Raw genomic sequence first — 20,433 nt, 5'->3', positions numbered from 1 at the left:
CATAGGGGGTGGGGGGGTACGTGACATGCGCGCAAGGGGGGGGCACATGGGGTTGGGGGGGGGGCATGGAGCGTGGGGGGGGGGCATGGGGGTGGGGGGGCATGGGGTGTGGGAAGGGGGGGGGGCATAGGGGGTGGGGGGGGTACACGACATGCACGCAAGGGGGGGGGGGGGGCATGGGGTGTTGGGGGGGGGGGGGGACATGGGGGGTGGGGGGGGGGGGGGGGTACGCGACATGCACGCAAGGGGGGTTCGGGGGGGGTTGGGGGTGGGGGGGGTACTCGACATGCGCGCAAGGGGGGGGGGCATGGTGGGTTGGGGGGGGGAGGGATGGGGGGTGGGGGTGGGGGGGTACGCAACATGCGCACAAGGGGGGGGAGGGGGGGCGCATGGGGTTGGGGGGGTACACGACATGCGCGCAAGGGGGGGGGCATGGGGTGTTGGGGGGGGGACATGGGGGTGGGGGGGGGGGTACGCGACATGCGCACAAGGTGGGGGGGGCATGGTGGGTTGCAGGGGGGGTCATGGGGAGTGGGAGGGGGGGGGGGCATGGCGGGTGGGGGTGGGGGTGGGGGGGGTATGCGACATGCGCGCAAGGGGGGGGGGCATGGGGCATGGGGGGGGGGCATGGGGGTGGGGGGCACGGGGTGTGGGAGGGGGGGGGGCATAGGGGGTGGGGGGGGTACGCGACATGCCGGCAAGGGGGGGGGGATGTAAGAGAGAGGCATAGTTGATCCCAAATTGACGTTTGGGACAAGTAGTCTCAAAAAAGACTCGTGCTTGTATCTCGTAGAGTATGTCGTGCCCATCGCAACCGTTCAAGAGTCGCCTCGATCCGACATCGTATGCAAAAGTTATGACCTCTTGAAGATCGGGGGGCACCACCATCATCAAGGGCGCGTTGGGGCCCGGGAGGGGCGCCAGTGCACGGGGACGGAGGCGCGTGGCATGGGTCCAAAACGACAACTTATTTACCATAAGTTCACAACATTGTCATGGACTGATGTGACATGGATTAAACTTTAAAGAAAGATAAATCCAACCTGTCGTGGACTGTCAGCCACACGGATACGCCTCAATAATCTCAAGTTGGAGCGACAAAACACTAGTCGCTCCAACTGTCTCGTGGTCAGCCTATTGCGGATCCGTGTGTGTATCAATGAATATGTGCTCCCGTTTCTCTCTGTGGTGGAATTGGAGCAATCCTGCCTCAACAACAATTTAATTTGTGGATTAGCTTATTTGTGGTATAATCAAAACAAAGCAATCTAACATGTATGGGTTTTATCACAGGTTAGTATTATATATCGATAAGACACATGTTAGATTGCTTTGTTTTGATTATACCACAAATAAGCTAATCCACAAATTAAATTGTTGTTGAGGCAGGATTGCTCCAGTTCCGCCACAGAGAGAAACGGGAGCACATATTCATTGATACACACACGGATCCGCAATAGGCTGACCACGAGACAGTTGGAGCGACTAGTGTTTTGTCGCTCCAACTTGAGATTATTGAGGCGTATCCGTGTGGCTGACAGTCCACGACAGGTTGGATTTATCTTTCTTTAAAGTTTAATCCATGTCACATGAGTCCATGACAATGTTGTGAACTTATGGTAAATTGGTAATGACATTTTTGTATGTACTACGTACGTGAGTCCTGATGAGGTGCAGTTATTTGCTGAGGCTGCTACTCGTGAGGAGCAAGAGGTGGATTTAGAGGAGTGATTGTACTCGATGCTCCAGCGGTAGATGGATGCAGTCGATATGAGAGAGTGATTTTCTACGATGTTACGGAAAGGGGCGGGATAGTCATGGATGCGAGGGGGAAAGAGGTGATGGAGTATATGCGGGGGGTAGTTTCAAACATATATAGAAATTGTTTTATAAAATTTAAAGATCAGGATAGCCGTTTAGTTAGGGAGGTCCTAGAGTCTGTACATAGTTGGTACCCCAATCCCCCATGAGTGACATTTTTAGATGTATAGGGAAGGATGTGAGTAAGGGAGATCTTAAGTAATAAAAGATCTCACCTTAAGAAACTCGCGTACGATGATGGGGTCAATGTAGCTACGGGTGGCTATCCTTGCGAGAAACCTGCCACTGCGCACAAACGCGAGTGGAAGGAGGCAAAGAAGCTGTTAAGCCACCTGGCGGTGACTTCACGTGTTGTGGGGAATCTTGCAACAAGCTGCTCGCGAGTGCTCAACCTCCGAGCAACATCCCTTGGGGGGCTGGTTCAAGCAGTCGTGGCGATGCTGTCACTGGCACCGTCCTCGGATTCGATCCTTAGCTGCCACTCGATCGTAAGGGGGAGAAAAGAGAGAAGTAGAGAGGGGAAAGAAGCGAGCATGGTGAAAGGGGAATCGATCGTAGGAGTGGAAGCAACGGAGAAGCAAAAGAAAGGAGAGACAATGTACAACACGAGTGAAGGAAACACTGTCTTCTATTCCAAGGCTTCAACAAGGGAGAATGAAGACCAAGTCAACCTCTTGGCCTTTTATACACATACCTTTTGAAGGGAGGTTCAACCCTAAAATGGCCTAAGCCTTTATTATCCTATTCTATTGGCCCACGGCCTATAATGAATGTATTTACAAATGAATGGAATTACATATGAATAGGCTATGCTACTTGCGTAACATGCCCCCCTTCCTGTTCCAAATTCCATCCTTGGAATTTTTAGGCTGGCCTGGGTTTCAAAATGTTGGGTGTGTGTATATTCGTTAAAAACTGTAGTACGGGGTCTGTAGATTGATTGTAGGTTATTGCAGCATTTGGAGGTATTGCAGCGCCCCCTGTTATTGCAGCACCAGCTATTGCAGTGCCCAGTTATTGCAGCGCCCCCTGACTTGGATGATTGTTGAAATGTCCATTGATCCAGTTGGTCTTTGTCCTTTCCTCGAGCATTGACTAGTAGTTCATATTGTATTCTTGGCACTTTGTTTGATCAGTTTGATATATGTTGATGCATTAATTTGTTATTGCAACATGCCCCGTAAGGTGACACCTGTGGTTTATTTTTGTGCATCAACATACTGAGTGTGATGGAACCTGTGTATTGGAGCATTTGGGGTTGGAATTTGTCTTACTCCTTTGAGTTTCTTCTGCACGCTGCATTAATTTGTTAATGCAGTGCCCTGTTACGCAAGTAGCATAGCCCAATCATTTGTAATTCCATTCTTTTGTAAATGCATTCATATAGGCCGTGGGCCAATAGATTAGGAAATAAAGGCTTAAGGCCAATTTTAGGGTTGAGCCTCCCTTCAAAAGGCATATGTATAAAAGGCCAAGAGGTTGACTTGGTCTTCATTCTCTCCTTGTTGGAGCTTGGGAATAGAAGTCAGTGCTTCCTTCATCCTTGTGTCGATTGTCTCTACTTCTCTTGCTTCTCCATTGCTCCCACTCCCGCGATCGATTCCCCCTTCACCACGCTCACTCTCTTCCCCTCTCTACTTCTCTTCTCTCCCCCCTTTCGATCGAGTGGTAGCTAGAGAGAGAATCCAAGGACGGTGCCAGTGATAGCATCGCCGCGACGGTTTGAACCAGCTCCCAAAGGGTTGTCGCTCGGAGCTTGAGCACTTGAGAGCGGCTCGTTGCAAGAATCCCCACGACACGTGAGGTCACAACACGTGTTTAGCCACCAGGCGGTGACCTCACGTGTCGTGGGGATTCTTGCAACGAGCCGCTCGCAAGTGCTCAAGCTCCGAGCGACAACCCTTTGGGAGCTGGTTCAAACCATCGCGGCGATGCTGTCACTGGCACCGTCCTTGGATTCTCTCTCTAGCTACCACTCGATCGAAAGGGGGGAGAGAAGAGAAGTAGAGAGGGGAAGAGAGTGAGCGTGGTGAAGGGGGAATCGATCGCGGGAGTGGGAGCAATGGAGAAGCAAGAGAAGTAGAGACAATCGACACAAGGATGAAGGAAGCACTGACTTCTATTCCCAAGCTCCAACAAGGAGAGAATGAAGACCAAGTCAACCTCTTGGCCTTTTATACATATGCCTTTTGAAGGGAAGCTCAACCCTAAAATTGTCCTTAAGCCTTTATTTCCTAATCTATTGGCCCACGGCCTATATGAATGCATTTACAAAAGAATGGAATTACAAATGATTGGGCTATGCTACTTGCGTAACATGCCCCCCTTCCTGTTCTAAATTCCATCCTTGGAATTATGATTGCCTGGGCTTCAAAATGTTAGTCATAAGACACGCTTTTATTAAAGCGTGGCGAGCAAATAGTTTTTTTGATAATCCGGTGAAGTAGGGGTGTGGCGGCCAAAAATGGGTGTCGACCATATCCTCGAATGTGCGGATATGGCAGGCATGTAGGTTCCTTACTCGAATATATAGTCGACATATCTGCTTAAGGTCCGGGCCGATGTCGGGATTGAAGACTATCTCATGCCGCAGGCCGAGCTCCCTCTCTTCCAAAATGGGGGACTGGTCTGGCATGGTGTCGAGGAGCAAAATGAGAAGCCTATTAAAATGGCTTGCTGCTACAAATGCCAGGTTGGGAACCTCCTGATGGCGGCGGTTCCACTCTCGCAGTTGAGATGCGAGGCCCTTGGAAGTGAGTGTCGGGGCAAAACTGAACTTGGGAAAATTATAAACAATGTTTGGATCTTGCTTTTGCAAGTCCTTAAATGTTGTCCAGCCCCACCTTCTGGTCGCAGGCATAAATGTCAGGTCGATACGTCGTTCCCGGTGAGAATTCCAATGGTAGCTCCACGCTAGAAGGTTGCTGCTCAAAAATGGTGTCCTCCATGCCGGTTGTAGGCCCATGCTTTGGTTGGTCGGTGGAAAAGTTGTGGCCTTTGGTGGCTGGTAGCCGCCTCTCATTTTGCGCGGATGCTCATCCGCCTAGCACCACATAGATTTTGCAATGAAGCTCGTCAGGGTCTGGACATCCATGATGTCAATGAGCCGGAGTCCCTACTTCTGGAGTTCCCCTGTCCAGGTGCATAGATCTGCCTGTGCCTGCAGGTCCTGGAACGTATAGACCATTTCGGTCCACTCCTTAGGTGGTGCTGGGGGAGGCTCATGCGTCACCTCTTCGTCCTCTACCATTGGTGGTTGAGTTGGTAGGCTTGGTAGCATAGAAGGTTTAATGGGGGCCGCATCTTTATTTGTTACAAGTGGTTGTAGCATCTCGTGGACAAAATTGTGAATAGCGGCTTCTCCTTGAGCCATCTTTGGGAGGACCTGCTCTTGGGGGATGTCAGCCTTAGGAGACAAAATCGGCGATGAGGTTTTTAGAGATGATTGGGAAGGGGCTGCCGAGGGGAAGATGTATGATGGTATATATTGGAGGGGATAGGTATGGAGGGCAGCCGAAGAAGAGGTTTTGTGGGTTGTAGAGGTGGTAGAGGCATCAGGTTGTGGAGGCTGCAACGTGGCGAATATCGCCCACTCGGCCTGCTGTTCTTCCGCGGTTATGTTCTCGGGGTAGGCTACATGGGAGGTATCAAAATTGTTGGAATACATGGTGTACATATTATTGATACACTCGTAGACCCGATTGTATAGAATGATAATGCTGAGTGGTTGATAGTTCGCCGAGTTGCGCTCCCCCACCAAAAACTGGCAGGTTGTCCTGGCCTCTATCCAGCCCTAGGTCTATAGCCAAAATTGCGATTCAAAAATTGCATCATGGGGGTAGGGATAGTCGGGGAGGTCTGTAGGTTTGGAGAGCTCCATAATCTGTTCAGAGGGTGCAAAATTGGCTGATTCTTGAATACAGCGGCACCATGAATGAGAATTAAGTACAATGGGGTGGAGGGGTAATTTGTACAATTTGACTTGCTCTTCTAAGCAGAGGTCGCCCCTAAAGAATGCCATAGCAAAGACTGGGTGGGTATGATAGGAATACTTGTCGAGTAGCGTAGTGAATTGGTGGGGGGGAAGGGGCTGGTTGAGGTCGGTGCCATATTGTATAGACGAGGCTGTAAGAGCATTGAAATAGAAGGTTAGCGTCTGGTCCACCGTCCGGTGTTCCAGAGCCAAACTTACTATATTCGAAGAGGCTTGCATGACGAGGCGATGCTCCGTCTCCAGCTGCTCGTCGGGAGACACTGGAATCTTTGGCACTTCTTCAAGCTCACGCAGTTGGAGTGTTTTCTCCCGCAGCAGCATTTCTGTCCTCTGAAGTGTGGCCTCCAACTCTGCGGATCTTCTATGCAAGTGCAAGTTGGTGTTGTAGGCCTCTTGGATGTGCTCTTGGGTTATCCTATCTTTCTGCCGCACCAACTCCTCATTATGGTTTTGGAGTCTTTGTATCTCTTCCTCCCTTGCCAATTGCTGTCTTTGAGATTCTGCTTGAGATTCTTGTAATCGCCGTTCAGCCTCTTGGAGCCGCTGTTGCAGCGCTGCCTCCTGTTGTTTAGAAATCTCCAAAACCTTGGTCATCTTCGCCGCCTCTGACTTGCTCTTCTAACCATTGGATCTGGCTCTACTTATGCTCGAAGATTTGCTGGCTCAAGGTTTGGAAATGGACCAGGGTTTTGAGAAATTCTCTTTCTCTTTCAGGTACATCTGCATGCTGGTGTTGGTAGGCGGTATATGACTCCTCATCCCTATAGTTGTCTATTGTGGTTGATGCTACACCTTGCAATGCCTTGAAGGCGTTGTCACCCTATTGAGAGTCCTCCGTTTTCGACTTCATGGCCTGCATTAGTGTAGATGCCAGCAATAGGCTTTGGAGCCTTGCTGTATCTATTCCTTGCTGCACTGGTTGCTACATGGGCACCTCATACACCGGTAATTCAGGTGGCAGGTCGTATTGAAGGTCCTCCGGATACGCTTCGTCTTGCATAGGTGCCTTGCCCTTGATTTCCTCCATTTCCTTTCTTCTTTGCTCTTCCTCTTTACCCTTGCGATGCTCATCACTGATTTTCTACCATGTGGCGGCAGCTTCCTCTTCTTGTTGCCTTCTTAGTTCTCCCTCCTGCTTTTGGCTTCTCGTGGTTTGTGGCGGTGTCATTTCGACCTTTGCTTTCTTTGTTTCTGGTTGAGGCTTGAGGTCTTGTAACTCTGGGCGTGACCTATCTGCAAAACCGAAACTGGTCCTGTCCAGTCTCCAAGCTGCAAGGTGGCAGATGAGTGGCATCAGCATCATAGGATGTTGGATGGCGTTATTGTGTTGCGCGCACACCTTGTCCAGCTTCTGGAACAGGTAGTTGGCCCAGTTAGTTATGTGTTGCTACGGCTTGTGCAGGCAAAGAAGATGATTAGCTGGAATAATGTTGTGGTGGTTAGCTGGCTCCACCCTGGTGAGCAGCCTGAGCACCCGTGCCGCCTTCTGGAGATGTGGTGAGATCTCCACGAAGCACACTCCTCCGCGCTGTTTATGACTTTCATAAGTCGCAGCCCCTTCCAGTTTGTTTCCTAGCTTGCGGAGATTGACGTATGACTTAGCAACGACGTCCAAAGCATATGCATCACGGACCGCGTCGATGCTGAGGGTGATGCTTCTTTCCTGGCCGTCTCCGGAAGTGATCTTTGTCGTTTTGGTATTTTTATTGTAATTTTTTACAAACTGGACCGCATAGTCCATATTTAGGAAGCAGGGCAATTTGTATCGCATTTTGCCCAACCCGCAAGCCTGCAAGTGCGGTGCGACTTCCTCATCCTGTAGTGCTAGGTAGCACTCCGAGGTGTGATAGCATATTTTGAACCTTGTTGTTGCATTGTAAACATATGTGGAGTGCACGACCATACCCCCGAGTTGCTCCACCCACTCTTGGCCAAGGGGTGAGTGTGTCGTGATTGTCATGTTCCGTTCCACACTTGGGCTTGAAGCACTTGTCTCAGAGCTAGCCTTCCTCTTCTTATGTGGCACATTGGCTGTAGAGGGGCCTCCCACCTCCGCTGTTACTTTTTGAGCCACCTGTTGCTTTCTTTTTTGGGTCTCCCTTGCCTCCTGAGCAGAAAGTCTCAGAGCTTCTTCAACCTCCCGGGCCTCTTCTTCACTTAGTTGCCCTGGTAACTGTGAATGTGTTCGGGATTGGCTACTAGTAGCTTCCCTCTCCTGCTCCTCATCCATAGCACGGAAATGCTTGCGGATGATTTCTTCTGTGTCAGAAGACATTTTGGGGGGTTGGTTAAGTTGGGGGAGAGATTCAGTTTGGGGGTGGGGGGTTGCAGTTGGCTGTGTAGAAAATTTCGGCAGCATGTAATTGAAAAGAGTAATGCAGCGTCTGGGTTTTCCTGTATATAAAGCCTTAATGCAGTACGCTGCATTACGTTATTGCAGCGCCCTGTTAATGCAGCACCTTGTTATTGCAGCACCCTATTAATGCAGCACGCTGCATTAACCTTATTGCAGCGCCCTATCCAAACTTGGCTGTGTTGCTCAACTTTTATGGTCCTTGATTTTTCATGTGTTTTGGAGCATCATAACCATCCCATATTGCACTTTTGGAACATTAGTTGGTGATTTGTTGGGCCCCCGATGCGTTAGCCCGTTATTGCAACATTGTCATGAAATTGCACCAGTGGCCTACCTTTTGCGTAACTTCGTGCTGGACAAGAACAAGCATCTGTTCCCTAGCAGTTGGTGATAAAATTTGACTTACATACATGAACTGCATGTGCATGCTGCGTTAGCCCGTTATTGCAGCGCCCTCCCGTTTTGAGCCTGTTTTGCATGTCTTTGGTGGTTTGAAGTTGTGGGAGCCTTAATGATACTTACCCCATGCCCTTGTGACCCCTTGTGGCACACCTGTTGAGAATCCGCCCCATGCCCGATGCATTATCAAATCCCTTATAGCATCTCGAACTACCCCATGTATCCTGGTTCCTGCTGTGTACTTGACCTTGGTGGTTTGTGACACATACATCCATTGTGATAGGGCATTTGTGGGTGCTGGGATATGTTGACCCTAATAGGTGCTTAAGCTGATTGATATTGGTGTCGTGCCTCTAGCACCTAAGTGTTGATGACTTCACTGGACTGGGCTTGACTCAAGGTAGTGAGTGCTTGTGCAAAAATGTCATGCCCTTATGTGATTAGATAAGCTAAGGACCCTAGAGTTAATGGTTGACAAAAAATGGTGCCCTAGCTTAGGTTAGACCTAACTAACATATGTACATTATGCGACACTTGGCTTATGGTAGAGCATTGAAGAACCAAGTGGCATACCTTGATGCAGACACCGCTACAGACGATGGAAGTTGAATTTGCGATGTCGTGGCGAGAACCGACTGTGCAAGGTCCTTGAGTGCCGCCTTCGTATGATGGACAACATCAAGCTCTGCTGGCTCTTGGACCTTCGCATTACTTCGTGATAAGACAGGTTCTTGTGTAACTACCCCTTTTGTGGAAGTAGGTTCTTGTGTCACTGCCTTTGTTCCGTCTCGCTGTGTCTCCTTGTTGAAGCTTTTGGTTTTCACTAAGGCATGGCTACCTTAGGTTTGATCACCCATGTAGTTTGTGGTGACTTGGGCAAAATGGTCGTGGATGTTAATGTTGAAGAATTGTGAGTGACGTCCACTATCTTGCCTTTACCCTTGTTGCTAGGAGCAGGTTCTTGTGTAACTACCTGTGGGTTGACTTTTGGCGTTACCCTTCTCCAGGTAGGTTCTTGTGGTACTGCTCTCTTGGGTGATGCATGCTTTGATGGCGATGGGCTTGATGTCTTCATGGTACTTTGGTCTTTACGAACCCACACCATGTGCATTTTTGCTGTCATCTCTGGCTTCTTTTGACCTTGTCGTGGATCGCTCGTGACAGATGTTTCCTTCTTTTTTGGTACCCATATTTGTGTGTTGCCTTGGTAATAACCTTGGCTTTGCAATAATGTGACGGGTATCCATCTTTGAATGCTCTTTCATCGAGGTTGCCTTCTCTTTGCTCATTGTCGTCGGGGTTTAGAGGATGAGGGAAATGTGGGCTCTTGCTGCCGAGGTTGACGCGGCACCCATACGTTTCTCTCTCCTTTCTTAGGATGTTGAGCTTGGAGAACCTGTTTGGGAATCCACCTTGTCATTGTAGAGGTGTGTGTCTTTTTTCATGTACCAGGCTTCTGTTGAGTGCGTGCGTGTGCTGGTCGAGGCTGTGCCTTGGAGGTGGTTGGTGCAGTGCACGGAGGATGAGAGATAATAGTGGGTGGGGTGGTTTGAGATAGAATAATTTTACCTTTACCCTTCTCCACTGCTGAATCCTTTGTTGGCTTCGGAGGTAACTTCGATGTCTCCCCTTGTAACAAGGGTACTCAAGTGACATCGCTCTTATACACCATGTTAACCCGTTGCTTATGCCAATCAATTTGACAGTTAGTCGAAAAACACCAGGTACGTCCTAGGACCACGTGCTCCTCCATAGTACCTGCAGGCATGACATAAAAGCGTACCTGCAAAACGTGTTTAGCAATGAGCACATCCAAAGTTATATGTCCTAAGGGGTTCATGTGTGTCCCGTTAATTGCTCTAACTATAGTATTGGATGGAACCATGCTCCCCTTGGGCAAGGTTTGCCAAGCCTCGAATGATATAAAATTATGGCTTCGACTAAGGATTCCATACCAAATGTGGATTCATTGGTAATTTTTATGGTTAAGGGGATTCTAGCTGGATCGACTTGAGGTTCATCATCCCCTAATCCTTTGTCCTGGAGAGTGCCTTTATACAAGGTCATTCCCTTGGACTTCACCTTTTGCTCTCTCTCTCCCTGGCGAGCTCGCAGCTGCGCCAGCTTTTCTTCTTTTTTCCTCCTTTGATTGCTATGGATGGTTTGTAGCGTTTGTAAGGTTAAAGGCCCATAGAACCTTCGTAGCTTACTTCCGTTGATATAACCTTCCATCACCACTCCATCGAGCATAGCAATCCGTACTACTCCTTGTGGCGTTATTTCTACCACTTGATAGGGTCCCATACCCTGATATTTCAATTTGCGCTTGGTGTTTCGTACACCATACATGAGACATAAGTCTCCCTCCTTGAGGTCCTTGTTCCTAAGATTGCGGTCAAACCACGTCTTGCGGCACAGTTTTTCCACCCTCATTCCATGAGCTGCGTGGAGCCAAGTTTCTTCAAGTTGCTCTAAGTCCACGAGTCTCTCTGCTAAGGACTCCTTTGTCAGCCTCTCTTGAACTGCCACCCTTAGACTTGGTACTAGAAACTCCATAGGCATGACTGCCTCTAAACCAAATGCAAGACTGAAGGGCGTACAATGTGTTGCCACCTTGTATGCAGTTCTATATGCCCACAACGCGGCGGTGAGCTTGTGTTCCCAATCTCCTCGACTGGCCTCTACGGTTTTGGTCAAGATTTTACATAATGTCTTATTTGTGCTTTCGGCCCTGACCACTGGCCTGGGGATAATAAGCTGATGACTTTCTGTGGATAATCATGAATTCTGTCGTCAGCTGCACGATTACTTCATTCAAGAAGTGTGCGCCACGGTCGCTGATTAACTCCAAGGGACAACCATAACGTGATATCACTTGTTCGTATAGGAATTTTGCGGTGGACCTGGCATCTGCCTTACGAGTGGCTCTAGCCTCTGCCCATTTCGTGAAGTAATCTGTAGCAACTATGATGTACCTAGCTTGGCTGTTTACTGCAGCCAGGCTAATGGGGCCAACAAAGTCAATTCCCCATTTCTCGAACGGTTGGGTTGCTAGGTTTATGGACAGTGGCATTCTGTCCCAATTTTGCAGTTTAGTTGCTCTTTGGCAGGGATCACACCTTTTCACAAACTCCACTGCATCGCTAAATAGAGTAGGCCACCAAAGGCCTGCTTGTTGAAGTACCTTTCGTGCTGTGGCTTCTGCTGCAAAGTGTCCTCCTGCTATTCCGGAGTGCGCTTCATCCAAGATGAGAATGAACTCATCTTCCCTTACACATTTGCGCAGCACTCCATCTTTTCCCTGCTTATATAATTGTCCCGCAATTAGTTGATAAGGAGCAGCGTCCCTAATCAACCTCCTCGCCTTAGCCATATCCACGGGTGTGTTGGTGGGTAACCCATTGGTCAGATAGTGACATATTTCGTCCGCCCACTCTGGGACTAAATCTACTAGAAACAAAGGTGCATCTGGTAGATCATCGTCCACACCTGTTGGCTTTTCTCCATTGGGGATCCGCGACATATGATCGGCAAGAACGTGTGTTCTCCCCTTCCTGACTGCAACCGTGAAGCCAAACTCCATTAAGATCAGCAGCCATCGCGTGATTCTTCCCATCATGCAGGGCTTGTTCACCAAGTACAAGAGTGCTTGGTGATCCACAAAGAATATAAATTTGTTTGCCAATAGGTAATGCCTGAATTTCTTCACCGCATATACCATCGACAAACCCTCTCTTTCCGTTGTGGTGTAATTTTTCTCTGCATCATTCAACTGGCGACTTGCGAAATAGATGGGATGATCTAGTTTTTGTTCGTCGGGTTGAGCTAGCACACATCCTATTGCAAAATTTGATGCGTCGATATGAACATGGAATATCAAATCCCAATTCGATGCACGTAGGATTGGTGCTGATGCTAAGGCTCCTTTTAAGGCATCATATGCCTTCTGACATTCATCGGTCCAAGTGAATTCAATCAACAACCGGTACAACGGTCGAGCTATGTCCACGTACATGTAGATGAATCATCGATAGTACCCTGTGTGCCCCATGAATCGTTGGACACCTTTGAAATTTGTTGGTGGGGGTAATTCCAAGATCAACTTGATCTTATTATAGTCGGTAGAAATCCCATTCCTGGACACCACATGACCTAGGATCACACCATGCTTAACCCAAAATTGGCATTTGAGTGGGTTCAGTGAAATCCTATAAAATCTGCAACGATCAAAGACCATTCGTAGGTATTTCAAATGATCCCGCCTTCTCGAGTAAATGCATAAATCATCTAAAATGATTTCCAACCAAATCTGCAAGTACTCCGCCGTGCTCATCAGTTGTTGAAACGTTGCTAGGGCATTCGTTAATCCAAATGGCATCTTCCGATATGCGAATACACCCCATGTAGTGGCAAAGGCTGTTTTGTGCTGGTCCTTAGGATCGATGGACACTTGGTTGTACCCAGAGAAACCGTCCAGGAAACTGTAAGCCTCGTGGCCCGCCACTCTCTCGAGCACATGTTCTGTGAATGGTAGACGGTAATGATCCCTCACTATAGCAGCATTAACTTTTTTAAGGTCAACGTGTTGAGAGTTCACGCTCAACATCATGTGATCATGTGTGCATAGCACCATCACGTGATCATATGTGCATAGCACTAACCTTATAGAGTGCTATAAAGGAAAGGGTTAGATCCCCTAACCCTAACCCTAAAAGGGTTTGTATATATTCTATTTTTTCAACTAATTCTAGTGTACAGTTAGTCATTTGTGGTGTGCTCTCTAGCTATGCCCTCTCTCCTCATCTCCACTCTTCTCCTCTCCCCTCTTCATATTTTGTCATGGTATCAGAGCTCCCTTGTCTTCCGTTGAGACATTGTGATTCTTGAGAGTGTGAGAGAGATTGTGAGATTGAGAGTCCTCTTGAGTGATTGTGAGATCCTTCCCTTCACTTCCGTTGAGAGAAACTTCGGTTCACTTGAGAGATTATTCCGTTCATTGTGAGATTTCATTCATCAGAGATTTCCGTTTGTTTGAAAGAACATCTGTTCTTTCCATTGTGATTTGAGAGTGAGAGAGGTGCTTTTCTTCTTTAGAGAAGTTCTTTGTAAGGTTTGCTTTGAGGTTCATTTCGAGTGAATGAGAGAGATCCATTCTCTTTGATTAACAGAAAGAGAGAGAGAGAGTGTTTTTGAGAGACTCTACACACCCGCTTCATCCTTCATCCTTCAAAGCAGCTTCAACTCTACAACAACTGCAACAAAGGCGACGCTAGGCGAGCTTCTACAATAGCGACTCCATCCGCAATCTGAGATCCGGTCTCCGGCCCATTGCAATCTTGGATTGTTCTTCCTCGACCGTCATACGGGTCTCCCAAACCTACAAGCTGTCTCCCAACCGATAACTCTTCTACAAGCCGTCTTCCAGCCTCGACTGCGACCTCTATCAGAGGCAGCGCAACTCACTGGCCGACCAACCATCTACAAAGCTGCATGCCTCTATAATATCACACGGGACTGCAACGACGACCACGGGACTACGTCGACCTCGATCGACCTTGGCAACCAGCAGCAAACAACTCGAGCACACAACGCCTTCCTTTGGGCTCGTTACTTGCAGCTCAAACGATAGCAAAGGCATCTTGGCCAGCAGATCCTTGCTCACAACGTAGCTCCAAAGCTACGGGCCTTGCCTACAACTCCTACAAGTGACACCCAGTAGCATCGACTCGCTCACGGGCTACATACCAGCCTCCAACGGTTCCAAACGGCTCAGCTCTGCCAGCCGATCCTTCGGTTCTGTCTGCCTTCGCCGGATCAGGAGTGGAGCTTATTGTGGCCTTGCCTAATCAATAGCTTCGAGCAATTACTTCCAGTCGTTCTGTAGCTCACGACCTTATCCTTGGCGGCAGCAATAATGACATAGCCGTAATCGTTATCCACGCTCTCAGTGAAGCATCTCCATCGACTTCAAGGCGCCACCTCCAAATGGCCGACGACGGAGAAGATGACGGAATCTTAAAGATTCCGTCAGCACCTCCAAATATTCCAGTATGCCTCCTATCGACACGTGGCAACGGCATCTTATCTGGCCACGTCAGCAGGCTCCAGCATCTGCCACGTCATCATCTTATCCTATGCCACATCATCAGTGACACGTCATTCTGCCACGTCATCAGCGACTGCCACATCACCAGGCCACGTCAGCACTGCCACATCACCAAGCCACATCAGCACTGCCATGTCATCTGCCACGTCAGCACTACCACGTCATCAAGCCACGTCATCAGGCCACGTCATCAGTGCCACATCATCAGGCCACGTCATTAGTGCCACCTCAGCACTGCCACCTCAGCAGTCCAGTCAGCACTGACCCTCTGCAGGCACAGTCCCTTGCCAGGCACACTGTGCACACACTGTATGTGCACACTCCTGCCACCTCAGCACAGAGCTTCACTGGCACCCCTCTTGCTAAGCACAGTGCCACATCATCACTGCATGTGACTCATAGTGACACATCATCATTGAGCACCATTTGCACTCCTTTTGCCCCTCCACCTAGATCAAGTCATATCTCTTGATCCAGGAAGAATTTGAGGGTGCTCCGAAAAAGAAAGTCGCTCGATTTTTCGTGCTCTACGCGCTCGTTGCATCACGCGCACATTTCGGCACAAGTTACACTCACATTTAAGCCTCGCCGACAAAACCACTTCCTTCATGCACATTTGCCTCTACATCGACGCATCTAACCCAGCACTTAAAAAGAACAAAGGAAAAGGAATTATTTGCTGCTCTTTCATCGATCGACGGTTGGTTTAGATCTAGATCAGAGTAGACTAGATCGCCATAGAGGGGACGCTTTGAATTCCCCAAGTTGCCAATCTAAGCCATGCCCGAAATTCTCGACTAGTACCTACTCGGAGTCAGTCCATACGCTCACATCTGATTTCACATCATTACATTACCTAAAACCTTACGTTCATCAGTTCAGTGAGCAGCTTCAGAGTTCAAAGGCATTGCAGATTGGTTCAGTGGGCAGATAGCACTTGATTTCACACACACATGCCACCATTGTAAAGCCTATTTGGCTATCTCACGGCATCGTGCACATCATTTTTCAGCCTTGTAAAGCCTCTTGGCTATTCCCGGCATCATTGCCACAAGCCTTGTAACACAGGTCAGATCTTATTTACTGCAGTTCTATCTTCACCGACGGTACAGAGATTTCACTTGGCATCTTCAGTGTATTTGCAGTTGATTCATACAGAGTTTTTCAGGACACTTTTGAGTACATTGTTTGCACCATGTCGACTAGCAACCTCAATCTGGAGGCATCTGCTAAGTTAGACAACTCCAATTACGGTACATGGAAATACCGAATGGAGACCATTCTTGTGCTTTAGGACAAATGGGACTATGTCGATGGATCCATACCTAGACCATTGGCCGATCCAGCCACCAGTAGCTCTACTCCATCTATTGTCACAGCACCAGCAACGGGATCTACATCGGGATCTACATCTACACAAACAGTTTCCGCACCAGTAGCAGATCCTGCCATTGCCCGAGCTCAAGCAGAATGGGATAAGAAAGACAAGTATGCCTATCACCTGATCAAGCAGAATGTGCAAGATGTCATGCTAGGACAGCTCAACACAGTCAAGACATCAAAAGAAGCATGGGATATGTTTGCAGCTCTCTACGAGTCCAAGAACACATCCAGGATTCTCACCCTGAGAAACCAGATCAACCAGAGTTTCCGCAACAGCAGTGAAACCGGTCATGCTTATGTACTCCGCATCAAAGACTACAACAATCAACTTGCAGCAGCAGGAGAGACTATGAATCCCGCAGAAATGGTTCAAGTAATCCTGAATGGACTAGGAGAAGGATATGAGAATCTAGTCCAGAGTATTGCCATCCAATGGCAAATTCCAACACTGGAAGAACTTCAGTCAGTTCTACTTGGTGAAGAACTCAGAACTCAGGCCATTCAAGCACGTAAAGGTCATTCTAATGATCAGGCATTCACAGCTTTAGACAGAAGCAGAGGCAAAGGCAAAAACAGAGGTAGATCATATCAGAAAAGTGGTCATCATCATCAACAAAATCAAAGTCAGAATCAGCATCAGCATCAGCAGCATCCTCAGCAACATCAAAATCAGCAAAGAGGAAATCATTCCAATCGAGGAAGATTCCAAGGATGAGGGAATGCATCCACCAATGTGTCAAACATTCAATGCAACTATTGTCACAAGTTTGGACACTATGAAAGAGATTGCCGCAAGAAGCAGTATGACCAAGGCGGTCAATCCAGCAGTAATCGAGGGAATTCCCGAGGAAGAGGAAATCATCGTGGTGGACATTCTAGTCACAGTCATTTTGCAAATGAACATGGCAATATGTTTCTTGCAAATGAGGAATTGCATCAGACTGATACAATGCACCAAGACACTGATTTCAATCCCAAAAAGGATTTTAGTTATCAAGTCGACCAAGTGGAACAGGGTCCTTGGTACATCGACAGCGGTGCATCATCTCATATGACAAATCATCAGGAATGGTTCACAGAAATGAAGCCATTAGAAGGTCAAAAGAATGCCATCTACACAGCAGACAATACACCGAATCCAGTTCAAGGGACAGGGGTTATCCCTATGAACAATTTCACTGGTACAAAAGGATTAGTCAAAGATGTGCTCTATGTTCCGAAGCTCAGCAAGAACCTTTTGTCAGTAGGTCAAATGACGAAACACAACTACAAAGTCATCTTCGACGGTGATGAATGCACTATCAGAGACAAATCCAAAAGAGGTCAGCTAGTAGCAAAAGGTGTCAAGGAAGGACGCTTATATAGGATGCTAGCTATAGTACCAGATAAGCATGCCATGTCAGCTCAAATGCAACAGATGCCACTATCTGCAAAATGGCATAAGAGATATGGTCATGTCAACTTCAAGTACTTGTTAGATCTAAGGAATCAAAATATGGCAATTCGGATTCCGAAGCTACAATTTCTTGGAAAAGTTTGTGAAGCATGCTGCTAGAGCAATGCTTAGTGAAAAGCATCTTCCAAATCAGTATTGGGCAGAAGCAATAGCTACAGCTTTAACTACTTGCTTAATCGGCTTCCTACCGAACCGATACAAGGTATGACTCCTTATGAAGCATTCACTGGACACAAGCCACGCATTGGGCATCTCTGCATATTTGGTTGCATAGCATATGCCCACATACATGATGATCATCGCAGGAAATTGGATGCGAAGTCACGCAAATGCATCATGGTTGGCTACAGTGAAGAAAGAGAAGCATACAAATTGTATGATCCCATCAACCGCAAAGTCATTATCTCCAGAGATGTAATCTTCGATGAGGAATCAGAATGGAAAACCTCACCTGCACAGGAGATAGAAGCATCGACTTCACAGTCATCTACAGAACAGGTTGATGAAGAAGAGCAAGAATTGCCAGTAACACCCCAAGCAGTGCCACAGCAGCTCAAACAGTCTACTAGGGAAAGCAGACCACCAGCCAGATTGACATATGCTCAGAAAGGCAAAGCAATTCAGGTGGAAACCACCAACTATGCTCTTATGACTACCATCATGGCTACAAAAGAGCCAGTGTACTTCGAAGACGCAGTAGATAAGCCAGCATCTTCTATAGATGAGATCTTGTTTCTTCAAAATTCATTCTGATAATTCTATTGAATCTTTCAAGGCCATAGCCAACAAATGGGTATACAAAGTGAAGTACAATCCAGATGGCAGTATTCAGAGATACAAAGCCAGATTAGTTGCAAAAGGATTTGCACAACAATATGGCCAAGATTATGATGAGACTTATGCTCCAGTAGCAAAGATGGATTCCATACGGTTCTTGATATCACTAGCGACACTCAGTAAATGGAATGTGTATCAGCTCGATGTCAAGAATGCATTTCTCAATGGTTATCTAGACGAGGAAGTCTACATGCAACAACCAGCCCCGGTTATGTTGAACCAGGAAAAGAGAACAAGGTTTTCCATCTCAAGAAAAGTCTCTATGGCTTAAAGCAAGCACCCAGAAGTTGGTACAGCAGAATTGACAAGTATTTTGCTGATCTGGGATACATGAAGTCCAATGCAGATCATACTCTCTACTACAAAGTTCACGGGGAAGATATTACTATTGCACTTTTGTACGTAGATGATCTCATTGTGACAGGAAGCAAGGATAGCTTCATCAGAAAATTAAAACAAGACTTATCTGCAGAGTTCGACGTGAAAGATCTTGGACTTATGCACTATTGTCTTGGAATTGAGTTCTGGAGAGATTCGGATAGCACATTCATGAGTCAGCTCAAATATGTTGACAGTCTCCTGAAGAAGTTTCATATGGCAGATTGCAAGATTGCAGCCACTCCCATGGAACAGAGTTTGAAACTTACTAAAGATTCAGAAAAGCCTACAGTCAATGACAGATACTACAAGCAACTCATTGGATCTCTTATATATCTGACAATCACATGGCCAGATATTTGTTATGCAGTAAGCTCACTAGCACAGTTTATGGCAAATCCAAAACAGTCTCACTGGAATGCAGCCAAAAGAGTCTTGAGATACATCAGAGGTACAAGACAATTTGCGATAGAATACAGAGGAAGTCATCCACGGTTGCATGGATACTGTGATAGTGACTATGCTGGAGATCATGAGACCAGGAGATCGACACAGGGATATGCATTTTTCCTTGGTCAAGGTGCTATATCATGGTTTTCAAACAAACAGCCAACTGTTTCTTTGTCTTCGACTGAAGCAGAATATAGAGCACTCACTACAGGTGCATGTGAGGCTATATGGCTCAGAAGACTATTGTCAGAAACAGATTACTTTGATGAGTCAAAGCCAACAACAATATACTGTGATAATCAATCGGCTCAAGCATTGGCCAAAAATCCAGTATATCACTCCAGGACAAAGCACATTGATGTCAGAGAGCACTTCATCAGAGAAAGAGTGTTACTTGGTGACATCACACTGCAGCATTGTGATAGCAAAGAAAATGTTGCAGACATCTTTACCAAACCACTCAGTAAAGAGCTATTCGAGAAACACCGACTAGCTCTTGGTTTGACGCAGAGGAAGGACATTCCCATTAAAGGGGTGTGATGGAATGTAATGCTCAGTCCTTCTTCGATTCCCCAGAATCATCATCTTGAGGGAAGGCCTACTTCATGATGTTGATCTTGAGGGAAGGTGTTGAGAGTTCACGCTCAACATCATGTGATCATGTGTGCATAGCACCATCACGTGATCATATGTGCATAGCACTAACCTTATAGAGTGCTATAAAGGAAAGGGTTAGATCCCCTAACCCTAACCCTAAAAGGGTTTGTATATATTCTATTTTTTCAACTAATTCTAGTGTACAGTTAGTCATTTGTGGTGTGCTCTCTAGCTGTGCCCTCTCTCCTCATCTCCACTCTTCTCCTCTCCCCTCTTCATATTTTGTCACAACGCACACTCTTATTTTTCCATTCTTCTTCGTTACAATCACAATGGGGGATACCCATTCCGTATGCTCGATTTCATAGATGAATCTTGCATCTAGGAGCTTATCAATCTCCTCTTTGACTATCGTTTTGTACTTAGGATTCATGTCATAAGGTCATTGTTGCACTGGCTTAGCATCATCTCGAATAGGTATTGTGTGTTGCACCACTTTTGGTGGCACACCTTTCATGTCCTTGTAAGTCCAGGCAAAACAATCCTTATATTCCTCCAGCAAGGTGATGAGATCACTCTCTTCTTCCTTGCTAAGGTCCACTGACACAAAAACAGGTTTAGGTGTCTCTTCCGGCCCTGCCAAATTGACTTCCTTG

General features: G+C 47.3%; 1 pseudogene; it reads right to left on the bottom strand.

Moving 5' to 3' along the window:
* Positions 1-7,202: 7,202 nt before the first annotated feature.
* On the bottom strand, positions 7,203-12,129 carry LOC147879088 (uncharacterized; annotated as a pseudogene).
* Between the last annotated feature and the right edge of the window lie 8,304 nt (positions 12,130-20,433).

Source organism: Dipteris shenzhenensis, unplaced genomic scaffold, assembly GCF_047967505.1.
Source record: "Dipteris shenzhenensis isolate YYH24624 ecotype China unplaced genomic scaffold, Dip_SZ_1.0 scaf0097, whole genome shotgun sequence".
Taxonomy (NCBI): Eukaryota; Viridiplantae; Streptophyta; class Polypodiopsida; order Gleicheniales; family Dipteridaceae; genus Dipteris; species Dipteris shenzhenensis.
Note: the sequence above shows the minus strand (reverse complement) of the source record. Positions and strands in the feature narration are given on the sequence as shown.